A 9,187-nucleotide genomic window follows, 5' to 3' on the forward strand; every position below is an offset into this window, starting at 1 on the left:
GGGGAGGCAGCAAGAAACTGGAGATGCTCTGTCTACCAGGGCACCCCTTGGAATAACCAGGAACAACGGCCACAAACTGACAGACAGCAGATTTAAGTTGGACATTAGGAAGAACTTCTTTACAGTAACGGTTGCCAGAATCTGGAATGGGCTTCCCAGGGAGGTGGTGCTCTCCCCTACCTTGGGGGTCTTTAAGAGAAGACTGGACAAGCACCTGGCTGGGGTCATATGACCGCCTCACTCTTTCCTGCCCAGGGCAGGGGGTTGGACTCAATGATCTATTGAGGTCCCTTCCAACCCTAACATCTATGAAAGTATGAAACTATGAATTATTACACCAGAGAAATTTCTTTTTACTACCATAACAATGTATGATTCATGAAAAGAAATCAAACTAAGCAATAATCATTTCTACTTAAAAAGCCTCAGCTCTAAGATTGACTTTCCAAGCTTGACTGCGAACTGGTAGATGACAGAGCACTGATCCATACTGGGCTGGATGGTAATTTGGGGAGGGTGGTTGCATTCATGGCCCAGGGCAGGCTAATAGAGCACTTTAGTCTTCTCAATGTTGAGAGAATCCTGAAATTTGGTAGGCTTCTCTGAAAAGATCCATCTCTGTCTGAAGGTTTTCCTCAGTGTGTGCAAGGTTGTCTAACATATGAGTCTAACCTATTAGTAAAACTACATAGTCAGTGTAGTTTGAGCCAGTAACTTTAGTATGTGCTGACACAACCACAAGACATAATACCCTAACCTGCCACAAATAAAACAGGGAGACAACAGCAGTAAAAGTCCTGCTGCTACGAGTGCTATTAAAATATGCTTGAGGGATCCAAGGAAGAGGGCCACACTCTCCACTACGGAGAAAGGCAAAACCCTCGTCAGCCTGTACCGATCTGAATATAGGGTAAAACTCCCTCCCTGAGCCCAAATATGGTTACTGTTTTTGTCCTGAACAGAGAGGAAAGACCTTCTAACTAGAAACCTCTGGGGTTTAAGCCATAGGAGGAACACTGGCACATCCCAGTCAAGATCCCCAGCCTTGGCTGCAGCCAATACCCAGTACTTTTAAGGCAGGCAAAAAACCCCCAAAAAACCTTGTAACACGTAGCAGCAGGAAGAGAAAAAAATTCTTCCTGGTCTCATGTGGTAACCACCAAAGCCCAGAGGCATGAGAAATACCCACAGCAGAGCATAGACAGCTGCTCCTAAATCATCACTGATGAATGCTTACCCAATCTCTTCTTGAACACCTCCAGCAAAGGAGACTTCACAACTTCCCTAGGCAGTCTATTCCACTGCCTCACTGGTCTAACCATGTAGAAGTTTTTCTGGATGTTCAATATAAACCTGCCTTCCTGCGACTTCAAGCCACTGTTTCACATTCTACTCTCTGCAGTGAGAGAAATAAGGTGTTTTCCCTCTTCTTTATGGCAGCCCTTCAGATATTTGAAGACTGCTATCATGTCCCTTCTTAAGCACATTTTCAGCAAGCTGAACATGCCTATTTTCCTCAACCTCTCCTCATATGACTTGCCTTCCAAGCCCTTCATCATTTTTGTCACCTGCCTCTGCACCCTAACTTCTCCATGTCCTTTTTAACATGCGGAGCTCAAAACTGCACACAGCGTTCTAGATGACGCCTAACCAGCGCCCAGGAAAAGGCAAGTTGTGAACAGAGTCTGAGCAGTGTAAAACTAGCACAGCTCCATGAGCTTCACTCTAGCTATGGCTGCTTACACCTGCTGAAGATTTTCTCAATTAGGTTTTCAAAAGTGTCCTTGTACTTTTTTTTTTGTTGCTTCCCTGTTCCCCAAATACTGAACATGCTAGAAGAATCCAAATCAAATTATCCTCTTCAGCTTGAAAAATACCCATTGCCTTTGGTATGTTTTAATGGGTTGTTGCAAGTTCTGCTCAGTTATTACAAATATTAAGTTAATATTTACAGCAAACGTCATGCATGCACAGAAATCAGTCCAATCACAAGGCCACTTTCCATACAAAATAAGTATTGCTATTTAATAGAATGGATGATTAAATAATAGAAGACAGAAGTTTTCCCACTGACTGGAATGGAAACAGGCCCACAGCCATGTTGCATACGGACATACTTGTGTAGCCCGGGTGTACACAGGTTTGTACTATCCTCTCCAATTAAGGGAATTATTGGCAGGGCAGTGTGCTGTGGAGGGACACAGAGGTCCACGGCCACCTCCATCCCCTATAGAGTCAGGCCCAGTCAATCAATTACTTAACTATATACAAATTTATTATTACAACAAAATCATTAAAGGGTAAGGACATAGATTATATATATGTACAGATTTACAAAACAAAAAACCCTATACTATATATATTATCACATACACACACACAATTATTATTCAAAAATACAAGTGAACAATAAAACAACCCAGAACAAAGGATAACCTTATAACTCTATAAATATACAAAGTATTACTTCAACTTATTCACATAAAGTATAAGGTACAGTCTACAAATATAACAAGCAATCCTTAGACTACCTGGGTGCCCACCAGGGCAAGGGCCCCACTCCCAAGGTATCACTACAGGAAAGGAGGTGGGGGGAAAGAAAAGAAGAGGGAGACCCCAAAGGCCCCTAAGCCCCACCCCCTTATCACCCAGGAGCAGCTCACGTGGTGCCCCTTCACAACTCTGGGGGTCCCTCCCCTGTGAGGACCCTTCTCCAGGGTAACTTACTACTCCACAGTCCCAGAGGGTTGCCTCCCATTCTCCAGGTTGAGCTCTGTTCCCCACCGGGCTTTCCTGCCATCCGACTCTGCTGCCGCCGGCCCGGCTTAGGGCCACAGGCACTGCTGTGTGTAGGGGGCACTTCACCTTGTGGTTGGAGGCCCAGGAAGCCTTGAGCAGCACTGGAGCTTGGTCTGCTCCCGGACCCTCCGTGCAGCATGGTCTGCACTGAGCTGCTGCCCACCGTGTCAGCAGCTGTAGACCTGAGCCACCTCAAGCAGCTCTCAGGGTGTCTTACCTTCCATGCAGCGCCTCCTGTACCGAGCTCCCGGCCTCATGTGGAGGTTGGGGACCTGAACCACTCAAGCGGCTCCACAGATCCTACTCCATGCTCCAGCCTGCACACCGTGTCTCTGGCTGCATATCAAAGGTTGTAGACCCGAGCCACTTCACACAGCTCAGAGAGCCTAATCACCGAGAGCCTAATCACTGGAGCTGTCTGCAGCTCCCTACCAGTAGAAGTCTTCAGGGGCTCTTCCAGGCTACTGTTTTACCCTGCTGAGCAGCTCTCCTGAGCTCTTCCACACCCCACTCTTCTCTCTTCTCCGTCCCCAATGCATCTCCCCTGCGTTCAGCACACAGCTCCTTTTATACTCTCCAGGGCTCCGCCCCTGAAGTCTTCCAGACCTGACAGTGTTGCAGTCCACAATCAGGTCCAGGGGAGCTCTTCTCCCCCTCCCCTCAGGAAAGGGGTGCGACTTAACTCCTCTGGCTGCCTCCTGATTGGTAGATGGGCTCCACCAATCAAAACAGCAGAATCTCCAGCCTGGGACTCAGCCCAAGCTCCAAAAGGTAAGCCTGCTACACTTGTTTCTTTGGCTGTTGCCCCCAAACCTTAAAAGAGCTAAAAGGACTAGTGCCTACACTCCAGTTCTCAGGACCCTGGGAGCTCAAAGCATTTAGAGGCATAATAGAAGAGCTACTCATAGCTCATTAAGAGAAGCAGTGCTAAGCTCTTTAACTGAAGCGTAAGTATCATAAACTACTTTAATTGTACTGTTCCAATATTTGGTTGACTTTCCAAAGAGCTTTTCCTAGATTTTGGACATTTAACATTTTAAAATTAAGTATCCATGGTCTTATAAATGGAGCACTGGACGAGGAGTCAAGTGGCATGGTTTATTTCATCCCTCAGCCACAGACTTCCTGTTTGACCTTGGGCAAAATCATTTAATCTACCCTGCTCCTAATCTGTAAAATAAGGATAATACTTCATTACATCACAAAGCTGCTGAAAGGATGAATTTGAGGTGTTCTGCTGCTTAATGGTGAAGGTTGTATTAGGACCTACCTAGGTAGCTTGGATAATATGGATCTTACAGAGCAACTGAGGCTTTCTGGCTGAGCTATTTGAAAACTTTACTTCAGAAAGTCTGGAAATGCACAGTAGAGACCCAGTGATTTTACAACTGCAATGCAATTATCAACTCATTCATAATTTCTCCAAACACTTCGCACAACCCATTCAAACTATACTTCAGTTGCACTTTTCAGTTGAAAAATGGTGTCAAATTCTTTGCTGGCATTAACTGGAAAGGCTCCACTGAAGTTGATAGAGTTCTGCAATTTATACCAGTTGGGAATTTGGCTCTTTGTTTGGAATAGGTACCTGAGAAGGTATATGTTGTTGATAAAATACAGAGGGCAGGGCCTCAAAGCCTCCTAAGATGTGTATGTGCTTTAGTAGAGAGGGACATGTTGATGGAAAGAAAGATTATTAGTATACTAACTTAAAAGTGAAATGATTAATATGCTGTTTGGTATTATGAAATGTGCTGGTTGTTGGTTCCCTAATATTAGGTATATGAGATAAAGAACAGGAATTGTAAGTTTGAATTAGTAACTATCTTGTATTGTAAATAACACACATATGGTTTAGCAGTAAATTGTTCTCACTAGTGCACGATTGTTAAATTATGTTGAAAATTGATTCGTTTGAGAAAAAAGTGTGTTCCTGTATTTTAATAGCAGTTTGAGATGTTGATATGTGTGTATATTTTGACAGATTTGAGGGGCAAAGTTAAAGTTGAGTGGGTGGCATAAGTCATTTGGGGTGATAATGAATGATCAGTAATTATATGGCAATAGGGAATTGGCTGGATACATTAATTATGCACTTTCAGATTTTCTAACAGTAAAGAGCTTTATTAAATAGCTGTAGATTTTTTTTGTAGAGAAAGTCTAATTATTTGGAGGCTGGGTGTCAGCTGAAACATACTTGCAATTAGAATTTTTTAAATGAAGTTGGGGGAGGAGATAACTAATTCTTAGGTTAGGATATTTTCTATGTTAGCAAAATTTAAATAGGAATTACTCCTTAGCCACAGATATTAGGAAACAAGCTGACAGTAAGTCACTAACTGTGCTTTGTACTTGCCACTAACATGATGACATGGGTAAAAAGCCGAGTTGAGCAAAAAGAGATACATATCTTTTATGAAGATATGTATCTCATACTTATCTTTTACAAATTTCACAGAGCAGGTTGGTGTGACCATTTTCATGCCCCTTTACTTTATTCTTCCTGAGCACACTGGTTGTCAATGCGGATGAAATTTTTCAACCACATGTTTTTTGGTTAGAAATGCATTTTCAAGAACATTGAAACATTTTGCAAATTCATCTGTTTTGCTAAATTGCTCATGTGTTAAAATAAATATGCTAACCAATTATAAAAATAATCACATTAAACTAAAAATTTTCAAATCATCAAATTGTTTTTTGACATAAAATATTTTGATTCAAAATTTTGATTTTGTTTTTAAAACAGTTAAGGGTTTGAAACTCAAAACAAAAATCTTTCCTTCTGTGTCAGAATAAATGTTAGTTCTGACCTGAAAAAACATTTCACTCCTAAACTTCCAGGTTGCTAGCAAATTGAAAAAATCATTTATTGGCATGACTATAACTGGTATAATTGGTTTTGTCTTTTATGTCAGGAATGGCTGCATTTCTTGGACAATTCATGGTATTCATATGTTGTATACTTTTGCTATCATCTGCTTACAAAATTTCAGTCATCCAGTCAAAGAGCAGAAGTAACATCATGCAACTTGGGTGATCAACCACAAGGCATAAAAAAAGAGAAATGATGAATCTTGTGAAAAGGCACTGCGCTGAGATTCAGAAGTTCTGGGTTCAGTTCCTCACTTTGCCAGAGAGTTCTTTGGTTAACTTTGGACAGGTCATTTAATCTCTCAGTGTCTCGGGTCGTTAAAATAGGATTTCTTTTCTCTGACCTTTTGTCTGCCTCCATAGATTCTAAATTCTCTGATGCAGGAACTCTCTCTTATTACAAATTTACAGTAGAGCTGGAAAAAATTTTCAAAAAATTTTTTTTCTGGTGAGAAACAGACTGGGCAAAACTAAAAATATTTTGGAAATATACATTAGTTTAACCCAAAAAAAATCACTTTGAGGTTTTGAGAATTTAAAAAAAAAAAGAAACACCCAAAATCAGTTGTGTGTGCATAATGGGGGTTAAGGTTTATTGTTTTTTGCCCATTTCCTTTGTTGTCATTTAGAAAAAGTCAACAAATTAAAAAGCTCAGGATGGAACGTTTCAGCCTAAAGCGAGCACTTTCAATTTTCAGGTCAACAAAAATTTCAAACTTTCCCCATTTTTTCCCCTTCTAAATTGGATTTTTTGGCACCCCACTTAAGTAACAAACAGTAATAAACAGATGCACGTGTTGAATAACATTTGAATAACTTGTCAAAAGATAGAAGGCCAAAATTCAGAGGTGATTTGAAGTAAATAATGCCCACGGTACTAATTGAAGGCAATAAATAGAACAGGTGTGATATATTTGCTATACTTGTAGAGACAAGCAGGATAGATGACAGCAGATGTGACACTGAGACTCTAGATATAAACAGGCCAACACAAAGAGCCAGGATCAATGCGCCTGCCTAAAGAACAGGATTCCTGCTGTTAGTTAAATAAAGGCCTGCCTCCATATGAAAATGTTCTAGTTCTGTTACTCTGTCAACTGATTCACAGTACAAAGCCATTTAGTCTAAATCCTTCAGCACACCACAGGTATCCTATGGCCCCTTGGTTCCAGGGAATCTGGATAGTAGAGGTGCTAGAGTGTCAGGAATGAGATTCTGTCTAGGGATGGACATTACACATAAACCAGTTTAAATGATCAGAAACTGGTTTAAGCCTGTAACAGAAGATAAGTTCAGTGTAAATAAACTGGTTTCAAAATGGGTGAAACTAGTTTAAGACAAACCTGGTTGAATGTAGCATCAGACTTAACTGATTTGGGCCAAACCGGTTTATGCAATGCCTATCCCAGACCCCTTCCCAGTTTAAGTTAAACCAGAGTCCCTCAGGACCCCAGATGCTTTGCAGCCCTGGGCTGGGCTGGGCTATGCTGTCTGCTCCAGAGAGCAGGGCTGGCCCTCCCCCTCTGCTCCCTAGCCAGAGCTCTGGCAGAGATTGCAAGCACAACAGAGTCTCCCTGGCTTCTCCCTATCCTACCTCTCTTGAAGAGAAAAATAGAGGACATAAAGGCGTTGGGTTTCGTATCAATAGAGGACAGAGGACCAAGCAGCAGAAAACTGGAATGTCCTCTGAGATGGCCACCTTACCCCTCTCCCACAACATTAACCCCATCCCCATGGATCCTACACATGTAGCATGCTAACTAATGCTGAGAGGTGTCTGTGTGCGTCTCCAATTTCACTGGGACAGGCAGACAGAACAGTGGCTGCTTAAGGCTTTTTGAAGCTAATCACCCTCCATTCCTTCCTTGAAAAACCTGTTTAAGAAGAGCTTAAACTAATGAGAGAAGTGTTTGTTTTGTTGATGGGCTGATAAATGCTGTGTTACCAGATCCCTCACCTGTCAGGTTTGCAGTCAGTATGAAGCAGCAGGGAGAGGGAGATTGAAAAGCTCAGCATCATCAACAGCCACATGCACTGCACACACCCCCTTTGCCTCAGAGTGCTAGCCCAAGGCTGGGGTCTAGCAATACTTCCTCCCCTTGAACAGCAAGCAGGCAAAAGCCTGGAACAGTGCAGGCCAGGGTGGGGGTTTACACCTCTCCGTAATCAGAGCATCCTGCTGGGATCTGGCCACCCCCGGCTCAGCTCAGCACTATGGAAGGGAAACTAGCAGCCCCCAGCTTCTAGCCTGAGTCACTGCAGGCATGTGCCTGCATTTCTTCAGCCTAGAAGAAATATCTGTCCAGTTGCAAACTGATTCAATCTAGACAGGTTAGACTAACCTGCAAATATTGAATCGATTCAGGCTCAGGGTTTTTGAATGTCTGTCCCTAGCCTCATTGGCAAAAAGTGTTTGTAGGGTCAGAGGCTGAATAAACAATAGGGATGCTGTAGGTCAAGAGTATGGTGTTCTGGCAGAGCTGAGTTAAAATCCAGGATTGGGATAAATTATAATTAAGGTAAATTTGCAGAGCTATGCGATTTGGGGGCTGGGGGGGGGGGAATCTTTTCTGCACTGTGCTTCATTCAAAACTTTTCGTTGTCAACTTTCAGAAGCACAACATTCCCTAACACATCTTTAAAAATCCACTGCTATCTAATGACTAAACGTCTTCGTTATACCCAAAATCTCAATACCCCCCCACCCCCGTAAATCCAAAGAACGGTATTGATTTCAGTGTAGTAACTCCTGGTTTGCAGTGGTGTAACTAAAAGCAGAATATGGCCCAATTTCCTATTATAAGCATTATTGTTACTTGCTGGACAATTAACCAAGTAAATCACAGTTTGCCCCCAAACTTAACACAATGAATATGTTTACAGTACAGATGTAAGCTCAGATGAGCACAGCTGCAGCTTATTCCAAGTGCATATGCACATACGTGGAGCGGGGGTGCTGATCTTGGCAATCCCAGGGTTAGGAAGTAACTAACAAAGCCATGCATAACCATTGTTCAGTAATCATGGTTCTCAGAGGCTTCAACACAATAGATGGCATGGCTGCCTATAAAGACAAGATGATAGGATGAACTGGGCTCATGCAGCTGGAAGGACAATGGGATGGAGCAAGGCACAGATGACTGAGGATGTGCTGCCAACATCTACTTCCAAGATGGGGCTAGATAGAAGGAAAAGCATTTCTCCCTCTCCAAGCCCACATGTCAGCAGACACACCAGGCACACAACATTCATCACTAGCATCAGGGGTAGAAGATCAAAGTACAGTTGATTTACAGAAATCTGGTCCCTCTTGTGGAGATAACTGAATTAACCCTTCCTCTGCAAGACTCAGGAATAGTCAACTATGGGGAAAGCAGGAGCTTTCATAGATTTCATAGACATTAGGGCTGGTAGGGACCTCAGGAGATCATCGAGTCCAGCCCCCTGCCCAAAGGGCAGGAAGTCAGCTGGGGTCATAGGATCCCAGCAAGATAAGCATCCAATTTACTCTTGA

At 42.7% G+C, this 9,187-nt stretch overlaps 1 long non-coding RNA gene across 1 annotated transcript in view; it reads left to right on the forward strand.

Annotated features, from left to right (window-relative positions):
• The first annotated feature begins 2,707 nt into the window (after nt 1–2,707).
• LOC109307618 overlaps nt 2,708–9,187 on the forward strand; it is an 11,976-nt gene continuing 5,496 nt past the window's right edge. Inside the window, exons 1-2 of the long non-coding RNA XR_002100317.1 lie at nt 2,708–2,718; nt 4,805–4,812. This is a non-coding gene — a long non-coding RNA (uncharacterized LOC109307618). The remainder of the gene's footprint in view (nt 2,719–4,804; nt 4,813–9,187) is intronic.

Source organism: Crocodylus porosus, unplaced genomic scaffold (assembly GCF_001723895.1).
Source record: "Crocodylus porosus isolate Cpor-Errol unplaced genomic scaffold, CroPor_comp1, whole genome shotgun sequence".
Classification (NCBI taxonomy): domain Eukaryota; kingdom Metazoa; phylum Chordata; order Crocodylia; family Crocodylidae; genus Crocodylus; species Crocodylus porosus.